This window comes from Aethalodelphis obliquidens, unplaced genomic scaffold (assembly GCF_003676395.1).
Source record: "Aethalodelphis obliquidens isolate GAN/ISIS:26980383/991018 unplaced genomic scaffold, ASM367639v1 scaffold389, whole genome shotgun sequence".
NCBI lineage: Eukaryota > Metazoa > Chordata > Mammalia > Artiodactyla > Delphinidae > Aethalodelphis > Aethalodelphis obliquidens.
The window spans coordinates 3,613-15,621 of record NW_020838303.1 but is presented as its reverse complement, the minus strand read 5'-3'; the positions used below and the strand labels follow the sequence as shown (position 1 = coordinate 15,621).

Below are 12,009 nucleotides of genomic sequence, written 5' to 3'. Positions count from 1 at the left end.
TTAAAAAAGATATAAAACAAAAATAGACCCACAGACACAGAAAAACTTAGGGTTACTAAAGGGGATGTGGGGGGACAGGTATAAATTACGAGTGGGGGATTAAGATATACACAGTACTATATATAAAGTAGATAACCAACAAGGACTACTGTATGGCACATATATTTATCTGAATCAATTGACTGTATACCTAAAACTAATGCAAAATTGTAGTTCAACTATATTTTAATTAAAAGAAAGAGGGTATTGGGGATAATATTCATTTAGATTTCTGAACTTTCTGGGCAGACCTGGTGCCTTGTCAACTCCAGCTGCCTTCTTGTCTGCTGCTTTGATGACATCCACAGTTACTGTCTATCTCATGTCATGAACACCAAAACGAACAAGAAGGATAGTCATAGAGGTTCACAACACATATGGGCTTGCCAACAAGCATATCAACAATGGCAGCATCACCAGATTTCAAGAATTTGGGGACATCTTCCAGCTTGTTTTTCCAGAATGATGATCAATCTTCTCTTTCAGCTCAGCAAACCTGTAAGCAATGTGAGCTGTGTGACAGTCCAGCACAGGTGAATATCCAATGTTGATTTGTCCTGGATGGTTCCAGATAATCGCTTGAGCTGTGAAGCCAGATGTTTCCACCGGTGGGTCATTTTTGCTGTCACAAGCCACATTGCCATGACAAACATAGTTGACAGACATGCTCTTGACATTGAAGCCCACATTGTCCCCCGGAAGGGCTTTACTCAAAGCTTAATGGTGCATTTCAACAGACTTTACTTCAGTTCTAACAATGACTGGAGCAAAGGTGACCACCATGCCACGTTTGAGAACGCAAGTCTCCACTCGACCCAAAGGGACAGTACCAATAACACCAATTTTGTAGACATCCTGGAGGGGCAGATGCAAGGACTTGTCAGTTGGACAAGTTGGTGGCAAGATGCAATCCAGAGCTTCAAGCAGTGTGGTTCCACTGGTATTGGCAACTTTACAGATGATTTTCCAGCCCTTGAACCATGGCATGCTAGCACTTGACTCCAGCATGGTTCCACCATTCCAGCCAGAAATTGGCACAAATTCTACTGTGTCAGAGTTGTAGCCAATTTTCTTAATGTAGGTGCTAAATTCCTTAATAATTTTCTTGTATCTCTTCTGGCTGTAAGGTGACCAGTGGAATCCATTTTGTTAACTCCGACAATTAGTTCTTTCACGCCCAGAGTGTTAGCCAGAAGGGCATATTCTTGGAGATACCTGCTTCAAATTCACAACACCAGCAGCAACAAACAGGACAGCGCAGTCGGCCTGGGATATGCCTGTAATCATGTTTTTGACAAAGTCTCTGTGTCCTGGGGCATCAATGATGGTCACATAGTACTTGCTGTTCTCGAATTCCCACAGGGAGATGTCAATGGTGATAACATGCTCATGTTCAGCTTTCAGTCTGTCCAAGACCCAGGCATACCGTAAGCAGCTTTTGGCAGGAAAGAGCTCTCTGCAGGAGACACCTCTTGTCCTGTCCCTAACCTTAAACAAAGCACCTCCATATTCTACGCATCTCCAGCCCTAGCACACCTTTCAAATCTTTGGATCACATAATACCTTCCTAATCTGTTAGCTCTTTCCATAGATCAAAGAAGTAGAAATGAAGAATAAGTAGTTAACAGATGATGAAATCTCTTCCCTGGCTTTCCCTTCAGTAATCTTGTCAAAAAGCTGCGTGAACAAGATAGCATCTAAAGAAAAACCACAAGAAGTCTATAAGCCTGCAGACGAGCCCGCGTACAGTGGGGGATGGTGACCATTCTGATCCCCTATCTCAGTGATTAACTGAGATTACACCCTTTTACCCTTTAAAAACTTTCATGGTCAAGCAGAATCTTTGGAGGTGGGTTTTGGGGGACACTGAGTCCACCATCTACCCAGATAGCTGGCGTTCTGATGAAAAGCGGCTTTCCTTTCTACCAACATCTCTCTCTCGTGTATTGATTTTCGAGTGGCGAGCAGCTGGATCTGATTCGGTAACAGATGTTTTGGCACCCAATGTGGAGCTGAACTCTCATGATATTTGGGTCCTCTGGGCTTCCTGGAGTAAGGCCACCAGCCACAGCCATGCACCAGGACAGTAGTGATGAGTCAGCTGCTTGTGGCTAGCTGGCCTTCGTGGGGAAATTTCTGGGGAGGTCTCGGCCGCTGACTAAGCCAATTTTTTAGACTCTCCTGGTCTCTTTCCTGCCTGACACCAGCTGCCTTTTTACTTCAGGTTGATAGAAATGAAACTTGCAACTTTAAGAGCTGATGGGCTCTAGATCTGGGTAAATCTGCTGGAGCTAGCACCAGCCAATCTCTCTTACCTGTTCTGTGGCAGCTCGCTGCCCTTTGACCTTGATGAGTGTCAGTCTTCCCTGCCATAGAGTGTCAATTCTTTAAGGGAGCAAAAAAGGTGAGATTCCAAATTGGTCTCTCCACGGGCTTGAGGAGGATTTGGGTTTGTGACCAGTCTGGTTTGTGAATTTGTGTTTCGTGTCTATCTTTTGTCTTTTGAAATGCGAAAGATTTTTGTTATGAAACGATGACTAAGAGAAAGATGGTATTTTATTGTAACATTGTGTGGCCACAATACTCTTTAGACTCTAGAGAAAAACTGGTTAAGATGAAACTCTTTTTTTTTTTTTTTTTTTGCGGTACGCGGGCCTCTCACTGCTGTGGCCTCTCCCGTTGCAGAGCACAGGCTCCGGACACACAGGCTAAGCAGCCATGGCTCACGAGCCCAGCCGCTCCGTGGCATGTGGGATCTTCCCGGACCAGGGCACGAACCCGTGTCCCCTGCATCAGCAGGCGGACTCTCAACCACTGTGTCACAAGGGAAACCCAAGATGAAACTCTTTTGAAACTCCAAAACAGATTCCTTTCCTTATATATGCAATTAGAAAAATCTAGCTTGGAAAAATATCTCTTTAAATTCTGATCCTTAGAGAAGGGCCTTTCTGGGAGAAGTTGTTTTTACCCTTCCTGTCCCTTTGAGATGTAGATGATCTACCTGGGCTCTTAGGAGCTTATATAATCAACGTGTGATCCTTGGACTGAAGGCTTCATCAGCCAAAGTTTAGTTCATAAGCCTTCTAAGGGTTTATCAAGAACAAATAGTAAAGCCTTTATCATCTGAGCAAGCAACGTTTATTCCTTTGTAAACTAGTAAGTTTATATTGTAATACCTGATTCATAACTGAGTTTTTAAATTTATTTTTAAATTTTTATTTTTTAAATGTATTTATTTTTGGCTGTGTTGGGTCTTCATTGCTGCACGCTGGCTTTCTCTAGTTGCAACAAGTGGGGACTACTCTTCATTGCGGTGCGCGGGCATCTCATTGTGGTGGCTTCTCTTGTTGCAGAGCACGGGTTCTAGGTGTGCGGGCTTCAGTAGTTGTGGCTCGTGGGCTCTAGAGCACAGGCTCAGTAGTTGTGGTGCATGGGCTTAGGTGCCCTGAAGCATGTGGGATCTTCCTGGACCAGGGCTCGAACCCATGTCCCCTGCATAGGCAGGTGGATTCTTAATCAGTGCACCACAAGGGAAGTCCCATAACTGAGTTTTTTCAAGTGAACCATGAGAGCTCTAGTGTTGTCTGTTTATATGTCTGAACACATTATACATATGAAATATATCTACCTCTGGAAAATATTATCAAAATTGAATCTATAAAGAGCTCTACTTAACTGACTTAAAAGTAAGCAAGCACTTACAAATTAAATATAAAAGTAGCTAGACAAAATGGCTTTCAGGTTCATGTGAACTGGGAATTATTCAATATTAAGTTGATATCTGGTATTAAGGTTAGTTTAAGTTTGCTGATCTAATGTAGAAATGTCTTTAGAGTCATGAACATTAAGTATAATACTTTTATTATACTTGGATTTAATAGAAATAACAAACAAGACCTTGTTATATCTGTTGCAAATTTGTCAGCAAGAAAATTAAATTATTGTGATAAAATTCTTATAAGTAAATTGAATGCAAATGAGGCAAGAGTTTTTGGGTGAATTGTTTAGAAATGATGTTTTAGACATGTGTACTTAAACATCATAACTCCAGATATTTGGTAAACTGAAATCTTAGAGTTATGCCAAATTGAGTTAAATGATGGAAGTTTAATAACTAGGTCATTCCCTCCCAAAAAAGAAATATTGAAATATTACCTGACATTGGCTTCCCTTTTTGGAAAAACTAAAAGTGTTCAGAACTATCGATGAATATGTTTGGTCCCACCCTTAGATATTCTCTATAAGAAAGCACCTATATTTAGAAATTATTATTGGTATTTATGTTTGCCAATCTATTGAATGCTAATGTAGAACACAGTTCATAATTGCTTATTTCTTAGTTTTCACTGGAAACTAAGATTTTAAGAGTTGAGGATTCTATCTTAATCATGTAGCTAAGGCTACTGGAAATAATAAAGAAATACATTTCAGTATACAGTAGGAAAGTAAGATGTGTGTTTTAAAAAAGGAGGTATAAAGGATGGAATTACATTTCATTAAGGGAAAAGTAATTTTGTCTTAGAGCTGGTTGTCTCTAGATGGGAAAAATAAGGGACAAACTATTTGGATACAGAAAGTGATGGAAGTTTTGTGGAAAAGGAATCCTAAGAAAAACGGTTTGTGCATGGATAGAATTGACCAAATTTAGATTTAATTCAATTTAGTAAGCAGATTTTGTTGTTAAAAGTAAGCTGGGGGCTTCCCTGGTGGCGCAGTGGTTGAGAGTCCACCTGCTAATGCAGGGGACACGGGTTCGTGCCCTGGTCTGGGAGGATCCCACATGCCGCGGAGCGGCTGGGCCTGTGAGCCATGGCCGCTGAGCCTGTGCGAACGGAGCATGTGCTCCACAACGGGAGAGGCCACAACAGTGAGAGGGGCCCGCATACCGCAAAAAAAAAAAAAAAGTAAGCTGGTACAAGACTGGAGTTTAATTTTCTCTCTGTTAAGGGAAGAAGGTTTTCTTGGAGTGTTGCTCTTGATAACAGATTGTGTGAGTTTCTGTGCCTTTAAGTAATTTTTTTGAAAACTTTCTTAAAGCCTTTAGTTAAGTGAATAAGTAATATTTCAGAGTGACCTCATGTGTTTTAAAACCTTTCTGATATATTTAACAAACTTCCCAAATATCAAATTCTAACTAAACTTCTTTTAACCTCCAGCTAACTCTGAGATGTGCTTGCTTCAAAGGAACCCTGAGACATATCAGAGAGGAATGTAAAACTAATTAGGCTTATTTGGTATGTTAAAATTACTTGAGAAACATTCTCAACTGATTGGAGATGAATTTTAGGTTATATAAGTAAATGTCATTAATATAGATATTCCAAAATTTATATGAAATTCCTAAAATCTGCTGTGCCCTGATATGTTGTCATAATTCTAGGTGTTATCTTAAAATGTTGCATGTCACAACATCTTGGTTAAGCTCCTTTGTAAAAAACATTGTAATTATATCTCTAACCTTGCGTTTTTAAGCCGGTTGCCATTCATAGACAGTTATGTTTTGCAAAGCATCAGCTTCTTCATCTTCAGGAAGATTCATGGAAAATGACTTTGACAAGTACAGGTAACTGAAAACTTTAAAGCATACAGCTAAAATGGGTAAGAAATTTTAAAGAGTCTAAGGGAAACTGATTTCACAAAACTAAGCAAAAAAGATTACATAGAGAGGAACCATGATGGCGGAGTAGAAGGATGTGCTCTCATTTCCTCTTGCGAAAACACCAGAATCACAACTGGCTGCTGGACAATCATCGACAGGAAGACACTGGAACTCACCAAAAAAGATACCCCACATCCAAAGGCAAAGGAGAAGCCACGATGAGATGGTAGGAGGGGCGCAATCACAGTAAGATAAAATCCCGTAACTGGTGGGTGGGTGACTCACAGACTGGTGATCATTTATACCACAGAAGTCCACCCACTGGAGTGAAGGTTCTGAGCCCCATGTCAGGCATCCCAACCTGGGGGTCTGGCAACAGGAAGAGGAATTCCTAGAGAATCAAACTTTGAAGCCTAGTGGGAATTGACTGCAGGACTTTGACAAGACTGGGGGAAACAGAGACTCCACTCTTGGAGGGCACACACAAAGTAATGTGCGCATAGGGACCCAGGGGAAGGAGCAGTAACCCCGGCGGAGACTGAACCAGACCTACCTGCTAGTGTTGGAGGGTCTCCTGCAGAGGCGGGGGGTGGCTCTGTTTCACCGTGGGGACAAGGACACTGGCAGCAGAAGTTCTGGGAAGTACTGCTTGGCGTGAGCCCTCCCAGAGTTTGTCATTAGCCCCACCAAAGACACCAGGTATGCTGCAGTGTTGGGTTGCCTCACACCAAACAACCAACAGGGAGGGAACCCAGCCCCCTCCATCAACAGTCAAGTGGATTAAAGTTTTACTGAGCTCTTCCCACAAGAGCAACAGTCAGCTCTACCCACCACCAGTCCCTCCCATCAAGCCTCTTAGATAGCCTCATCCACCAGAGGGTAGACAGCAGAAGCAAGAAGAACTACAATCCTGCAGCCTGTGGAACAAAAACCACATTCACAGAAAAATAGACACGATGAAAAGGCACAGAGCTATGTCTCAGATGAAGGAACAAGATAAAACCCCAGAAAAACAACTAAATGAAGTGGAGATAGGCAAACTTCAAGAAAAAGAATTCAGAATAATGATAGTGAAGATGATCCAGGACCTTGGAAAAAGAATAGAGGCAAAGATCGAGAAGATGCAAGATATGTTTAACAAAACCTAGAAGAACTAAAGAACAAACAGATGAACAATACAATAACTGAAATGAAGACTACACTAGAAGGAATCAATAGCAGAATAACTGAGGCAGAAGAATGGATAAGTGATCTGGAAGACAGAATGGTGGAATTCACTGCTGCTGAACAGACTAACGAAAAAAGAATGAAAAGAAATGAAGACAGCCTAAGAGACCTCTGGGACAACATTAAATGACACAACATTCGCATTATAGGGGTCCCAGAAGGAAAAGAGAGAGAGAAAGGATGAGAGAAAATATTTGAAGAGATTATAGTTGAAAACTTCCCTAACATGGGAAAGGAAATAGCCACCCAAGTCCAGAAGCACAGCAAGTCCCATATAGGATAAACTCAAGGAGAAACACGCCAAGACACATAGTAATCAAACTGGCAAAAATTAAAGACAAAGAAAAATTATTGAAAGCAGCAAGGGAAAAATGACAAATAACATACAAGGGAATGCCCATAAGGTTAACAGCTGATTTCTCAGCAGAAACTTCACAAGTCAGAAGGGAGTGGCATGATATATTTAAAGGTATGAAAAGGGAGAACCTACAACCAAGATTACTCTACCCGGCAAGGATCTCATTCAGATTCGATGGAGAAATCAAAAGCTTTACAGACAAGCAAAAGCTAAGAGAATTCAGCACCACCAAACCAGCTCTACAACAAATGCTAAAGGAACTTCTCTAAGTGGGAAACACAAGAGAAGAAAAGGACCTACAAAAACAAACCCAAAACAATTAAGAAAATGGTCATTGGAACATACATATCGATAATTACCATAAACGTGAATGGATTAAATGCTCCAACCAAAAAAAATAGGCTTGCTGAATGGATACAAAAACAAGACCCCAAAACAAGACAAGTCTCTACAAGAGACTCACTTCAGACCTAGGGACACATACAGACTGAAAGTGAGGGGATGGAAAAAGATATTCCATGCAAATGGAAATCAAAAGAAACCTGGAGTAGCTATACTCATATCAGATAAAAGAGACTTTAAAATAAAGACTGTTACAAGAGACAAAGAAGGACACTACATAATGATCAAGGGATCAACCCAAGAAGAAGATGTAACAATTATAAATATTTATGCACCCAACATAGGAGCACCTCAATACATAAGGTAACTGCTAACGGCTATAAAATAGCAAATCGACAGTAACACAATAATAGTGGGGGATTTTAACACCTCACTTATACCAATGGGCAGATCATCCAAAATGAAAATAAATAAGGAAACAGAAGCTTTAAATGACATGATAGGCCAGATAGATTTAATTGATATTTATAGGACATTCCATCTAAAAACAGCAGATTACATGTTCCTCTCAAGTGCGCATGCAACATTCTCCAGGATAGATCACACCTTGGGTCACAAATCAAGCCTCGGTAAATTTAAGAAAACTGACATCATATCAAGCATCTTTTCTGACCACAACACTATGAGGTTAGAAATGAATTACAGGGAAAAAAACGTACAAAACACAAACACATGGAGGCTAAACAATACGTTACTAAATAACCAAGACATCACTGAAGAAATCAAAGAGGAAATCAAAAAATACCTAGAGACAAATGACAATGAAAACATGATGATACAAAACCTATGGGATGCAGCAGAAGCAGTTCTAAGAGAGAAGATTATAGTTATACAGGCCTACCTCAAGAAACAAGAAAAATCTCAAAAACATTCTAACCTTACACCTAAAAGAACTAGAAAAAGAACAAACAAAACCCAAAGTTAGCATAAGGAAAGAAATCATAAAGATCAGAGCAAATAAATGAAATAGAAACAAAGAAAACAATAGCAAAGATCAATAAAACTAAAAGCTGGTTCTTTGAGAAGATAAACAAAATTGATAAACCATTAGCCAGACTCATCAAGAAAAAGAGGGAGAGGACTCAAATCAATAAAATTAGAAATGAAAAAGGAGAAGTTACAACAGACACTGCAGAACTACAAAGCATCCTAAGAGACTACTACAAGCAACTGTATGCCAATAAATGGACAACCTGGAAGAAATGGACAAATTCTTAGGAAGGTATAACCTTCCAAGACTGAACCAGGAAGAAACAGAAATTATGAACAAACCAATCACAAGTAATGAAATTGAAACTGTGATTAAAAATCTTCCAACAAACAAAAGTCCAGGACCAGATGGCTTCACAGGTGAATTCTATCAAACATTTAGAGAAGAGCTAACACCCATCCTTCTCAACCTCTTCCAAAAAATTTCAGAGGAAGCAACACTCCCAAACTCATTCTATGAGGCCACCATCACCCTGATACCAAAACCAGACAAAGATACTACAAAAAAGAAAATTACAGACCAATATCATTGGTGAATATAGATGCAGAAATCCTCAACAAAATACTAGCAAACAGAATGCAAGAACAAATTAAAAGGATCATACACCATGATCAAGTGGGATTTATCCCAGGGATGCAAGGATTCTTCAATATATGCAAAATCAATGTGATACACCATATTAAAAAATTGAAGAATAAAAACCAGATGATCACCTCAATAGATGCAGAAAAAGCTTTTGACAAAATTCAACACCCATTTATGATAAAAACTCTCCAGAAGGTGGGCATAAAGGGAACCTACTTCAACATAATAAAGGCCATATATGACAAACCCACAGCAAACATCTTTATCAATGGTGAAAAATGGAAAGTATTTCATCTAAGATCAGGAATGAGACAAGGATGTCCACTCTCACCACTGTTATTCAACATAGTTTTGGAAGTCCTAGCCACAGCAATCAGGCAAGAAAAAAATAAAAGGAATACAAATCGGAAAAGAAGAAGTAAAACTGTCACTGTTTGCAGATGACATGATACTATACATAGAGAATCCTAAAAATGCCACCAGAAAACTACTAGAGCTAATCAATGAATTTGGTAAAGTTGCAGGATACAAAATTAATCCACAGAAATCTCTTGCATTCCTATACACTAATGATGAAAAATCTGAAAGAGAAATCATGGAAACACTCCCATTTACCATTGCAACAAAAAGAATAAAATACCTAGAAATAAACCTACCTAGGGAGACAAAAGACCTGTATGCAGAAAACTATAAGACACTGATGAAAGAAATTAGAGATGATAACAACAGATGGAGAGATATACCATGTTCTTGGATTGGAAGAATCAATACTGTAAAAAAAGAGTATACAACCCAAAGCAATCTACAGATTCAATGCAATCCCTATCTAATTACCAATGGCATTTTTTACGGAAGTAGAACAAAATATCTAAAAATTTGTATGGAGACACAAAAGACCCTGAATAGCCAAAGCAGTCTTGAGGGAAAAAAATGGAGCTGGAGGAATCAGACTCCCCGACTTCAGACAATACTACAAAGCTACAGTAATCAAGACAATATGGTACTGGCACAGAAACAGAAACATATATAAATGGAACAAGATAGAAAGCCCAGATATAAATCCATGCACCTATGGTCAACTAATCTATGACAAAGGAGGCAAAGATATATAATGGAGAAAAGACAGTCCCTTCAAGAAGTGGTGCTGGGAAAACTGGACAGCTACATGTAGAAGAATGAAATTAGAACATTCCCAGCACCATACACAAAAATAAACTCAAAATGGATTCGAGACCTAAATGTAAGACCGGACAGCATAAACCTCTTAGAGGAAAACATAGGAAGAACACTCTTTGACATAAATCACAGCAAGATCTTTTTTGATCCACTTCCTAGAGTAATGGAAATAAAAACAAAAATAAACAAATGGGACCTAATGAAACTTCAAACCTTTAAAGCTTTTGCATAGAAAAGGAAACCATAAACAAGATGAAAGACAACATTCAGAATGGGAGAAAATATTTGCAAACGAATCAACAGACAAAGGATTAATCTCCAAAATATATAAACAACTCATGCATCTCAATATTAAAGAAACAAAAATTCCAATCCAAAAATGGGCAGAAGACCTAAATAGACAGTTCTCCAAGGAAGACATACAGATGGCCAAGAAGCACATGAAAAGCTGCTCAACATCACTAATTATTAGAGAAATGCAAATCAAAACTACAATGAGGTATCACCTCACACCAGTTAGAATGGGCATCATCAGATAATCTACAAACAACAAATGCCGGAGAGGGTGTGGAGAAAAGGGAACCCTCTTGCACTGTTGGTGGGAATGTAAATTGATACAGCCACTATGGAGAACAGTATGGAGGTTCCTTAAAAAACTAAAAATAAAATTACCATATGATCCAGCAATCCCACTACTGAGTATATACCCAGAGAAAACCATAATTCAAAAAGACACATGCATCCCAATGTTCATTGCAGTACTATTTACAATAGCCAGGTCATGGAAGCAACCTAAGTGCCCATCAACAGATGAATGGGTAAAGAAGATCTGGTACATATATACAATGGAATATTACTCAGCCATAAAAAGGAATGAAATTGAGTCACTTGTAGAACCATGGATGGATCTAGAGACTGTCATACAGAGTGAAGTAAGTCAGAAAGAGAAAAACAAATATCGGATTCTGAAGAAGATGGCTGAAGAGTAAGACACGGAGATCACCTTCCTCCCCACAGATACACCAGAAATACATCTACACGTGGAACTGCTCCTATAGAACACCCACTGAATGCTGGCAGAAGACCTCAGACCTCCCAAAAGGCAAGAAACTCCCCACGTACCTGGGTAGGGCAAAAGAAAAATGAAAAAACACAGATAAAAGAATAGGGACAGGACCTGCACCAGTGGGAGGGAGCTGTGAAGGAGGAAACGTTTCCACACACGAGGAAGCCCCTTCACGGGCAGAGACTGCGGGGCGGTGGAAGGGGGAGCTTCGGAGCCATGGAGGAGAGCACAACAACAGGGGTGAGGAGGGCAAAGCGGAGAGATTCCCGCACAGAGGATCGGTGCCGACCAGCACTCACCAGCCCGAGAGGCTTGTCCGCTCACCCACTGGGGCAGGCGGGGGCTGGGAGCTGAGGCTCGGGATTTGGAGGTCGGATCGCAGGGAGAAGACTGGGGTTGGCGGCATGAACACAGACTGAAGGGGCTAGTGCACCACGGATAGCCAGAAGGGAGTCCGGGAAAAAGTCTGGAGCTGCCAAAGAGGCAAGAGACTTTTTCTTCCCTACTTTTTTTTTTTTTTTTTTGCAGTACGTGGGCCTCTCACTGTTGTGGCCTCTCCCGGACTC

At 40.2% G+C, this 12,009-nt stretch overlaps 1 pseudogene; it reads right to left on the bottom strand.

Moving 5' to 3' along the window:
• Positions 1-259: 259 nt before the first annotated feature.
• LOC113616709 (elongation factor 1-alpha 1 pseudogene) lies at positions 260-2,424 on the bottom strand (annotated as a pseudogene).
• Positions 2,425-12,009: the final 9,585 nt, after the last annotated feature.